Raw genomic sequence first — 12,400 nt, 5'->3', positions numbered from 1 at the left:
AGATGTTAGGAAATTCATCTTGAATTATACACAGCCACATAAGCACATACCTGATTATTGCAGTCTAGTTCTCTCTCTTGGCGTGTCCCAGTGTCAACTCTTGAAGCAGTGTTAGGAGGAAGCACACATGGCCACTCGGCTGCTTTTCCTTTCACTGTTTTGAATCTTGGAAGCATGGGCAACATTTAAAGCCAAAAGCTGTGGGACGCATTTGGCTCACACATACTGTCAACAACCTGCTAGTGAAAGTGTCTAAAAACTAGTTTGCAGTGTCCATACTGAGGTAAACCTCCTGTACTGTCACTAGTCTGAACTAACAAGTGTAATTGTAACTAAGTGCTGGAATGCAGTGGTGAGATTCTAAAAATGTATGAAGGTCAGATCAGAGTGTAAAACTCACTGATTCCGTGCTCTCGTTGTACAGAAACAATTCCAGGTATTACTATACAACAATACTCATTTCCAGCATTCAATAAATCCCGTCTTTCTGCATATGTGCTGCATGTTTATTTATTTGTGTGAGCATGCATGTAAACTGCATCCATGTGTGCTAACAAAGTACAGGCTTCGTCATCCAAAGCTCTTTAAATACCAACTTTAACACACTGTAGCTGTCAACACAAAGAGGTAAGTCTCTTTAAGCCTGTCTTAAAAAAATACATTTATCACTATCACTGTCACCAGGTCTGATCTCATCCAAAAATCACTGGGTTTCAGAACATCTTATATTCAATTCAGTCACCAGCTGAATAAAAACTTTCCTCTATTCAAAACTGTGTAAAGTGTCAAAAAGAGGGAAATCCATAACCTCAAAAGCAGAACTGAATGCCTTGTTTTTCCACCTTGTAATTTTCCGATCTCCCTGTGTAACCCTTCTACTGGCAACAGAGTCTTCCAAACATAATAACATTATGTTTAACTTTCAGGATACCCACCCACAACTAATGAAGTGCCTGTGGACAGAGGAGCAGTGCCTGTCAAGATGTACACCAAAGAGTGGGTTTGCATGAGAAATGTCCACTATGGCAAAGCACAGAAATAGCGTGTTCACATGGATTTCATCATCTCTCCACAGGAGCAGCAGCTGGAAAATATAGAGTTTAAGAAATGAAACAGTAGACAATATTGAGTATGTCATGTCTCCAGGCTGCAGTCATTAAGCCACTGCTCCTCCTACTTTTACTACTACTACCCTCTCTCCTCTGCTTTCTCCTGTCTCCTAACAGACCAACCATGCAACCTTCAAAACCCCACAACGTGATCCAGCATCATGCTTTTTATTTTCATCTCTTAACATGTTTCAAAATGTCTCTGATGTGCTCTCAGCATAACATTTTAAGTCTATAATCAGATAATGAATATGAATTGGAGGGTGTGAATATCTTGAAAGCATCTTGCAAGAATGTGTAAGCAATCACCTCTCATGCATTGCCGCAAGGAAAAAGAGAAAGCACATGAGATTGAAAAGATGATAGCTAGAAATATGGAGAAGAAAAACAAAACAAGGGCCAAAGTATGAACAGAAAGAGAAGGAGGAGAGAAAATAAAACAGAAGAAAAGGGAATGGGTAGAGTGTAAAAGGAGGGCAATAGAAAAGAAAGGGGAGGGGTGAAAAAGGGAAGACAACAACAGGAGGTGAAGGAGGAGAAGAAGGTTGAGAGAGAATAAGGAAGATGCTGAGAGAAAGCACCGGTGGCTACGCTGCAAGGTTAAATCTAATGAGTTCAGTGTTTATCGACGAGTGAATTAGGGACACAATTACACCAGTGAGAGCAGAAATGTTCACGCACAAAAACACATGCATGCATGCACACAGACACACAACCACTCTAGGTAATTTCAGGACCTGCTGATGCTTGAAACAAGACTGTAACGTAAAGTAACCTCAATACATCTCATTCTCTGAATAGCTGAAAATAACCTCCAGAATCGATGCAAAGCAGCTCCATGTGTGAAGTACATCCACAAGATGCTTCCATATGGATCATGGATGTCATTCCTGTGGCTCTGTTATTTTTATTTTATTCAATTTTCAGCTTGCTCTGTCTTGTTTTATGTCTTGTTCTATTATGTGCCATGTCACGACACAAACACAATTCAGTCCAACCCAAAAATTCCAACAGACAAACAAACGCTTTGAGAGCCAGCCAGCCAGTGTGCCAACTTTCCTGTGGTTTAGTCTGAGAAGTGAAAGGTGACGTAAGTGGCATTGTATCTGTTTGATTGCCTATAACTCCCTCGTTGCTCCATCACCCCACCTCCTCCTCCTCCCGTTGCTTTCACTGAAGCTGTGCTCATTAAAGTCAGTGAGTGATGGAGGAGAGTGCCATCAATCCTCTTTAGGACCACCACAGTTGAAGGCTTGGTGTGAAAGGAGAAGGAAAATGGCATTGTATTGCTCTGACTTCCGTGTCCATGTGCATCACTGCTTGATGGTGGCTAGCCTAAGTGCACAAGGGTGGAGATGGTGGGATGTAAATGTGATGGCTGAGTGGGGGCTGTCTGTTTGTAAAGATGAAAAAGTGACGAGCCACTGAAAACAGGGTTGAACTGGATACTTAAATAAGAGAGAGTGTGTGTTTACGTCTGACAGCAGAGTATTTTTCTACTGATTCCTAGCCAACACGGAAAAGAGAGAACCTGTTTTGTTTCCAAAGGAGAAAATGCAATTTAAATCCACGTTTGTTTGTTTTTCTTTACTGGCATTGGATCAGAATGTTGGGCGCTAGAATCACTTGAAGGTCAACGGATTTCAACTGCAACAGCTTATTACTTCAAAAGGGAACTTTCTTCAACTACACTAATGATTGCACTAAATTGGTGCAGTATTTCTAAGCCAAAAGACACTCAGTGCTTTGAATGTTAATATCAGGTGAAAGTTTAGTGCTGTTTCACAAAAAAGTTGAGCTTCAGAAAGCAGATTTTGCATCGAAGAGCAAAATTTTGACCCTGGGTCAGCGAAGAACTGAAGGGGCAGGCTGAAGTTTGTCTGGGGAATACTACAGGCAACAGATCCTCAGGGTAAGCTGTCATTTACAAACAGGAAGATTGCTGGAAAATCTATTTGGTTGACAGACAAAGGGTTGACAGTGCTGACAGTGAGAAACCGGCTAAACCAGGTCTTTCACCTACACCTGACAGCAGTTATACAGTAACACATACACACACACACACACACACACACTGACTTTCTCCAGGTTGCCATTAATACATTCCGAGGTAAACACAAGCATTATTTTATAAGGAGGTTTCTGTGTCTGACTGATATACCATACAGATGGAGGGTACTGACAGACCCTTTTGTACTAACATACATTTTCAGTATCTTTCACTAAATATATTAAAATACAAACAACTCAGAGGTCTTGTTGTGTCACACTTAAGCTAGTCAGCAAACTCTGTGGTGTAATGTGATCTCAGATACCTAACACCCACTGCCAGTCAGCCTCCTACACTCACTTTCTTTAGTAGAAGTGATGGAAATACAAAACCCTGAGAAAGTTCATTTCAGAATTTTACACAGAAAACTTAAAAGAAAGGTCCACTACAATTATTGTATAATAATCAATAATGAAAATAATCATTACATGCAGCCCTAGTTAGTTTCAAGCAAAATGCTAAACTAGGACTGGGCAATATTGCGAACCCTATTCCAGTCTACATCTATACATTATGATCATTTTTAACCTTAAAAAAAGCTATTCAAAAGGTGTAATTTGAATGTAAAGCCCAAAGGTGCAGGGAGTGAGACCAGAGCGTTGCTGTCACACCACACTGAGGTTATGGTTCTGAGTACCAGACCTGGACCAGATGTCATGTGTCAGCGACCCAGTACTGGCCCCTTTGGGCACCACAACGTCAAGTCCTTTCAAGAGAAGGAGCTCTATGATTATTATTATTATAACTATTATTATGGACTATTTGTAAATCAGGAAGGGGGCACGTTTGGAGTTTGTTCATGCAACCAAACTTGTTGTTTTCATCCTGTGTTTTTATGCCGATTTGTATCTGATGGATATACTGTCAGTGAAAATATTTAAGAGTCCACTGAACAATATTCTTATTGCTATTGATGAGGTGTCTTACAGTATCACCATCATTTTATCCCCCAGGTCTATGTTAGACTACAACAAGTGCTGGTCAATAAAATCTATTTTATGCTAACCATAAATTACTGTTTAAAAGTTTACTGCTATACCCAGTAAACCTCGGCCACATTCCATTTCATAAGCAACAGCAAATTCACAAAACAAGTATGCACCAAAACCAAGCATATTTTCTTCACAGACATTTTTCGCATTCAGAAACGGAATTCCTCGATCCTCCACTACAAACAATACCCCCTGGTGTGAAGAGAATTAAATTTTTAATCTAATGGTACAAGCCTTCCCATCTCTTCACCAAAAGGCCATATAATCAGCAGCTATAATTTCTGGTCAGCATCTTATAGTTAGGCGTTTTTGGAGATCTGGTTGCTGAAAGCAGATGCTATTTGCAGGCTGCCTCCTTCCCTCTGGCATTACTGATCCCTAATCATAGGGTGTAAGATGGTTGGCCTGTCAGCGGCAGCTCAGCATCCTCACAGCCTCAGAAAACAGACGAGCAGAAACCCATCTGTTATCAATGTACTATAACTCTAACCCCAGAAGGTGCAGGATAACACAAACACCATTCCTCATGCCATCTTCTTGTCAGCCTCAATTGTCTTTCAGTTGTTTCTTGGGAGGGTCAACTATACTCTAATAGATGCTGAGAAATCTTACTTTGACTGGTCAATGCTGACTTCTAAGATTATAAGTCAGTGTCTTGCAGAAACCGTCTTGGATTTTCCGAAAACTTCATCAAACTGCAAAACATTTTCACTGGGACAACTGGTCCAAGATGTACCCACAGAGTGTAATGTGAGCAGGCAGAAAGGTCAAGACAAACACAAAAGTGCACTGTGAATGACCCTGATTTCACTTTTAAATAGTTCCCATGTCTTTCAGCCGCACTTCCTTAGTCTGTACTGAACGACCCCATTTCATGGTCCAAGCAAAGACTAATCATCCCGCAACATGTTCTGTGACCAGAGAAAAATGTCTGGGCAGGAAATTACTCTGCACAGACAAATCCGCAACTTTACATATTCATCAGTGAAATTCTCCCAGCAAAATCTCTGTGTTGGCCACCAAAACCAGATGAGCTGAATATGCGACCCATTTGTGGAACCGCAGTGTTGAAGTTGAAAATGAAAACGTGTCCAATAACCCGTCCTGTTAAAGTCGAGCTTAGTCCTCTGGGATTATCTTGTAGTTGGTGCATCTTTACAAACATTATCCTGCTGTCCTCTAGAGCTGCAATGATACATTGATTAGTCGTAAATTAATCACCTATCTTTATAATCAAGAAATGGATTAATTTCTTCACAAAAAATAAATAAATTCTCTGATTTCATATTTTCATATTTCCTCTATGGCAGTAAATATCTTTGGGTTGTGAAAAAAAAAGATATTTGAAGATGTTTTATCATTACTAGTTGGACTTTCTGGCATATTATTGAAGAAACAAGTCAATTTATCAAGGAAAAATAATGACTAGTTATAATGACAGCCTAAGTCTCATTCCTGTGTTTTTATCTGACTACTTCCTCATAATGCAGAAAGATAGGGGAGCCAGCGAGAATGTAGTTTTATGCTCAAAAGCTATCAAGATAATTGGTTTGTTTGAGGCAGATTCATCTGATGCTTGTACTGTTAGTGGCTTTCTTCTTGCCAACTTGGATGAGCATGAAACCAACAGGTCACAACATCAATCAAAACACACAAAAAACACTATCATCTTTAATCCATCAGAGCACCAAAGCAGATGCTGATATTAACCTTTGTAGTGAAGCCATCCTTGCAGCAAAAAAGAAAAATAATTTCTTTGTGTATGATGCGGCTCTCTCGAGGTGTCCACAAGATAAACAACAAACCATTCATCTTGTTATTGCTCCTCTGGGCACATGTCAATTCAAATCAAAGGCATCTCAGTCAGCATGACAAAAAGACTGAGTCATCTCTGAATCATTTTTCTCAAGAAGATCTTGGTAGCCTTGGGCTGCAAGCACATAATTGTTGAAAAGCAATGAAGGCCTCATTCACTTACTCCAAAGGGCATACACATTGAAGTCACACACATACAACACTACTCAGTGTTACAGTAACAAAAACAGCTTGAGTAGAGGCAGGCGGTCCAAAGAAAGAACATTCTACATCAATTACTTTACAGGACTCCAGAATGGGAACACGGCAGAAACAGGCTGGAGCTCAGAGCGACAATTTATCTTAAAGGTTGTTCATCAGAGTTAAGCCACATTGAACTCCTGACTACTTTACTTCCACAACAGAAACTCTTGAATCAGTGCAATGCAACGAGTGAATTCCCAGCACGGAAAGGCCTAACTGCAAGTTTAAAGACGCTAAACTACAGCGTACAAAACCTGCCAAAACCTTTTCCCGTGCACTCATTGAATTCACAGAGAGAAATCCACTTCAGCATAGTAGCAGAATGTTCCTATCACCATGTTCATAAGGCAATTCTTGATTGAAAATGAATCATTCTAAATGGCTGCAATATCTCACAGCCCTGCCAACGTCTAAGCCCTTCTAATATCAAGGATTTATTTTTGTCCTGCAGCCTTGAGCATGCCAGTTCCATTTCACGGTTTGGTCTGGATGTTTGAGAGGTTATCTTGGTGGGAAGAGACTTGGAAAAACTAACACAAACAGATTTATATAAAACACCCCTGATCTCAATGTATGAGCAGTAACGCACACAGCATTCTCGCTGAATTTCTAGGAGGATCTGTATAAATATTTTCAAGCTGCAGGTAAATGCTATACTTTTGTGTTAGTTGGATATTTTCTATCAGATGCTAATGGACAGGATTTTGTCCATTAGCAAAATGTGTTTGCAACAATGCAATAAAATGAAATAAAGATAATACATCGAGGGAGAAGAAGGAGGGAGATGCTGAAGTGCCCTCAGCTCGAATGAATAAATTATATTAGACATTAAAAAAAAAAAAAAAAAAAAGATTTCAGACCAGTGGGAACAGTACACAGTTCGTTGTTAGAAGTGATCGATAGATATGTGGTTTTAAAGTCATTTTAGTCGCCTCTTTTTGGCACAAGGGTTTTTCTGTATCTATAAGTTAATCAGGTTAATCTGCATCCAGGGAACTGCTGTATCAACAGCATGAAAAATTAAGTCATGGCTGATAATGAATACTGAATACTAAATGAATAATGAATACTGAAAAGTCCTGAAGGCAAACCCAGTTTAAAGTTAAAATCAGGGTTGAAAAACATATTGGAATTATATATTTCACTTCCTTTATGTAAGTTTCTAAGTTTCAATGCATTGACTATCAAAAAGGCCTCTGATCATGGTGTAGCTTAAGTTACTGCTACGGTCTTGCTAGATAATTAGTTTTTTACTACACTATAATTATTTTATTGATTGACCAAAGTACAATGTCACACATTTATTGAGTTGCCATTTACTATTTAGGTTTGGCATCTTTCAAGCTTATCTACAAACACGAGATCAAAATGTAGGTTAAACAGCGTTGATAAAGGCTTAGTCCGGTTACTGCTCATACACAACCATGTTTATTGACTTTATCCACTGAAATAGAAGACTTTGTCTGTGCGCAGTACTTGAGGGTTAAAAGACCCAGAATGCAAAGTGGGATCAAAAGCCAATGACAGACAAAGCCGCATGACCTCTTTGATGTTGTGTATAAGTCTTTTTCCAAATCTAGCGTGACTTAGTCAAGCCAACCTACAACTAGCAAACAAATTTTAAAACTCCAGATGAATCAATGAGCATTTTTTATTATTATTATTCTAATTGTGTTTTAAACACTGTGTCTTCAAAGACTTTCACTCATTCTGCCAGAGGCTAATTTACAGCTGCCTTGCCTTGGTGTTATTGAGCAAGAATGTGTTGACTGTGCATGGCACAGAGGTAACATCTTAGCATACAAAACATTTTCCCCACTGAGGCCACACAAACTTGCACTTACTCATTGAACTGCTCATTTTTCAAGCATCTCTCATCAGCAGCCAAGTAACAGACAGCTAATTAGGAACTTGTAAAGATTTAGGGAGACAAACTACATGGACAGAGACCTGTTTTGACCTTTTCTCTTGAGAAAATGAAAGGATTTGTTCAGAGAAAGATAACACAGTTGATAAAGAAGCTAAAAAAAACAAAAAGTAAACAAGTTGAAAAGAGGTAACTAAGTGGAACAGACATATCAAGAAAGGTGTTTCATGTAACAGTAGGTCAAAATGTCAGTCATTGAACTGGCAGATTGAATTTTACACGTAATTTATCCTAAATATTTTTTTGTAAATGATTGTTTGAAAATTTAAAATATGATTTTATATGTTTATGAGACTTCAAGGTGGAAATTCTGAGGCATTTCATGCTCTGCTCTTTAAACACAACACACTAAACATCAACAAAACCATGACTCATCTCTGCACTCTGCAGTAGTATGTGGTTATAAGTCAGAATGGCTGGTGACTCTTAGTGAGTTGCTTTTTTTTTCTTATTGGTGAATTACTGTGTTTGTGCAGGTTGTATTTTGTTGTGTGCATTTTGGACAGAAATATAACCTCATAGAGATACTGTAGAGTTTTAGTTGGGATGTTGAAACTGTGAGACTAAAAGCAGGTGCAGTTCCTTTGGTGCACACAGCGAATTTATTTGAACCATCAGCAGCACTCTGGTACTGTTGCTTACAGAAGAAATGGTTACAAATCTGTCAGACTGTGCTCTTAAGTTTCCATCTATCTATCCATCTATGAAAACATTGCAACAGAGAGAGTAACCATTATCTGAATAAAACAAGCCATGTTCCTGCACATTTGTCTAGCAAATTTGCCAAACTGTTGCAAAAAAAGGAATGCAAAATGTGAATGATGCTTGTTTCAATTAGCTGCTTTGAAATAAATAAACTTGACTGTATAGCGTCAACAGAAAGCAGTGGTATAGGTTACATTAAACATGGCTGTAATAAACAAAGTCAGTTGTTGGCTAACCGCTAAAAAAAAATTTGAAGACAATAAATAAACTCACCTTTGAACATACATGAAGGAAAAATGAAGAGAAGTCTTTAGGAACTGCTTTCAAACAGCCTACTTAGATTTATTGTTTCAAGTCAGCTAGTAAATATTCACGATGAAAGATGATTCCAACTCCCTCCCTCTCTCTTCTTCTAAAAAGTCAAACATGTACATAAGTACATTTTTGCAAAAAATAAGCATGTCTTTGCAGTGTTGTCATTTCCAATAACTTGGTCTAAAGTGATATTTCAAAATGTGCTTACAATTTGTGAAAAACAGCTACAGTTGAAAGCATGCACAGTAAAAGCAGCTTTGCTAGGTGGCTAAAACGCTATAAAATCTTTTCGTGTCAACACTAAAAACAACTAACCAACTAAAATGCTACATATAGCATGACAGAAACACTCACAGTAACAAGCACTGAAAAAAATATCTCTTAACTGTATAATTTGAACCTCAGAACACCATTTAGCATTTTAAGCTCGTTAGCAGCTAGCTTAGTTTTGAACAAAGTCTGCACCAGGTGAGCTAAAAGCTAAATATGTTTTACAGTGGTCAGTGGAGGTCCTTTTCAGGGTAAAGTAGACAAAATATTTGACTTACATATTGGTGAGAAATGCTGCACTGCAATATTTTCTGGTTATTTGCTGGCTGTAAAATAGGCGCTTGCTAATTCTGTACACGACAAACAGGACATGAAGCAGGTGGACAAGCACAATGTAATTAGGAGCATTGGGGCTGCATTCCATTTAGCTGTGCTAGTTCTATGGGCCTGGTGTTGTGTATAGTGGCTCACTATCATGTCTTATTGAGAAAGCTAAATGGAACCAGGCACATCGTTAAAGTCAGTAGCTACACCTGTGCTCTGTTTCTTGCAACAGAAAGTTAAAATAACAGCAACTAAAATAGTCTTTTGCAGCTTTATATTTATGACCGTGTAGATGTTTGAACTGAGATAAGATTTTAAGTGTAATTTTTTTTAATGTTTTAATTTAGGATTATTTCACAAAGTATTAAGCACAAATAAAGGAATAAATATGCCATTGTTCTAGTGCTGTAAACCACATATCCTTGCAAACTTGTGACATCAAAGGCATCAAACTCCTCATCAATACATGATGTGAAAAGAACCTCCTAAAAGTATATCTGCTTGCCACTCTGAAAGACCGTTCCTAATGTTTTGACAAACACGCCGTGCTTGCGCTCCAATAACCAAGTGCTGCAACTGCAATCAGAGCCATAGAAATAATCTGTTGACAAAACAGTGGATCACACCCAGGAGGGCCTGGCATGGTCTGCATGTCGAAACACCACAAACCACATAGTTGGCCTTTGCTACAACTTGCTCATAGCCGGATCCAGCTTGAGGCAGGAATTGTCATCTCACGGAGACGTGGGATGAGAAAAACAAGAAAGACAACATGAAGCTCGTACTTCAAAAAGCCACTGTACACATAAACAGAGGGAAATGTAACTTGGAGTTATCCAGGTCAATAGATTGATCAAATCCACAAGCACAAAAACACACACGTAATTCTTAGCCCTGATCATGCCATCATGTGGAAAGGTACTAATCGTATGGATAAACAAAACAAATATACACTAGCCTCCACACCATAGCCGTTAGTGAGTTGTTCATGGAGACCATTCACATTCCTTGACTCAGTGTTTAGCTTTAAGGATCCATGTTATGCAGACTTAAAGGTTTAGAATTAAATTTCTGGCGTCTACTGGAATGGGTTTACATGCTTTACTTTTCCAAAACCACATTGTTTTTCCCATAATGCACATTGCTATAGCACTTCTTTTAACCTTTGTCTGGAATGCTCCATTTTAGACCAAAAAACGGGGGTTATTTAATGCAACCCTACATTTCTGATTATAGGCAGAGAGTCCTAGCAGAAGTGGCTCAGGTAAGAAAAATTGGCTGGCTGTGAGGAAGCTGCCCATTCTTTCTTTGTGGCCCAAAACATTATGCAAATGTCTTACATGAAGACACAGATAAGTAACGGAAGAAAAGCTCAGACTTCAGACCATGTGTTTCAGGCAGGTAGGGAGCGATGTTTGCTGAGGGAGAGAATAACTCTGGTTTTGTAAGTTTTTACATGCACAAAAACAACTATAGCACACTAAAGGAAGGAGAAAACCCCAAAGGGAAAAATATGGGCTCTTTAACTTCACTTCATCCCATCAGCCAAGCAACTCACATGAACCATCAATCATTTGTCCTGCAGCTTTGCAGCTAGTAGATTTCAAACATTTTTCTGAGTAGCTGCATTTGTGTTGCATTTTAGATACATTTCTTTATTCTTACAGACTAAGATACAAGATTTCTCTAACTCATCTTCTAAGTGAATTTTAGATTAGTATTTTAATCTCAGCTATTTCAGTTTATCAGTCTATAAAGTCATGTTCTTTTGCTGAACCCACAGAAGTCAACGAAAGTGATTATTTGTGCCTCCAGAGCAGCTCTGCCTCTAAGAAACGATTTTATAACCATAACTGGGATCTATAAAAGCAGGAAGAAAACTCCTCCTCTGCACAGTGCCAGATTTAGGAGCATCTCTCTACTAAAAGGCAGAGCTGCAGCAGACTATACGATTACTGAATGGAAAAGTAATGTCTGTGTGTATTTTAAAAGCAGAAAAAAAGGGACCTCCGTGTTAAGACGTGCAAAGTGTAAAGAATGGAAGCTGTCAAAGCAGCCTTTAAGAATGAACTAGGGAGGTTGAAAGTGTTTTTCCATCTTAGCTGCATTAGCAAACATAATATTGGGCCTTTCTGCCTGAAATACATTTAATTCTGCCTGTCACCTTGCTCGAATTTTCCGTTTAAAATTATCCAGATATGGGTTATGCAGTCCATCTTCCAACCCATCAAATGGCAACAACAGATGAACCACGTCTTTTCTTTCATATTATAGGCCTCTGTGACACATCAGAGTCAGGACAGGGTTGTTTGACACTTCAGAAAGAAGTCGATTTAGATTTCTGAAACTTGGTACCAAAAAACAAGATTGTTCGTCCAACTTTTCTGGCACAAAAGAGACAAAGTTACCTGAATGCAGCAGAAAAAAAACACAAAGACAAACGCATAAAGAAACACATATAAGTCACTGACAGCTCAGATAATTTATTCAGTAAAACCATAAGCTACAGGGGGCTACAATATCACAAAAGATTACTACTTGTTCTGCAATGTTCTACTACATTTCAGTGGGCTGCAGTGAAGCTCATCCCCTTCACTCCCTAACATGGCTTTCCAGCTACCAGTCAGATCAACAGAATTACATGAAAGGA

General features: G+C 38.7%; 1 protein-coding gene across 2 annotated transcripts in view; it reads right to left on the bottom strand.

Moving 5' to 3' along the window:
• Window positions 1-12,400, bottom strand: part of pard3aa (par-3 family cell polarity regulator alpha, a) — a 392,129-nt gene that overhangs the window by 367,516 nt on the left and 12,213 nt on the right. The gene's annotated exons all lie outside the window — the stretch shown is intronic.

Source organism: Amphiprion ocellaris, chromosome 22, assembly GCF_022539595.1.
Source record: "Amphiprion ocellaris isolate individual 3 ecotype Okinawa chromosome 22, ASM2253959v1, whole genome shotgun sequence".
Taxonomy (NCBI): Eukaryota; Metazoa; Chordata; class Actinopteri; family Pomacentridae; genus Amphiprion; species Amphiprion ocellaris.
The sequence above is the reverse complement of the archived record's forward strand: the minus strand, read 5'-3'. Positions and strand labels throughout refer to the sequence as shown.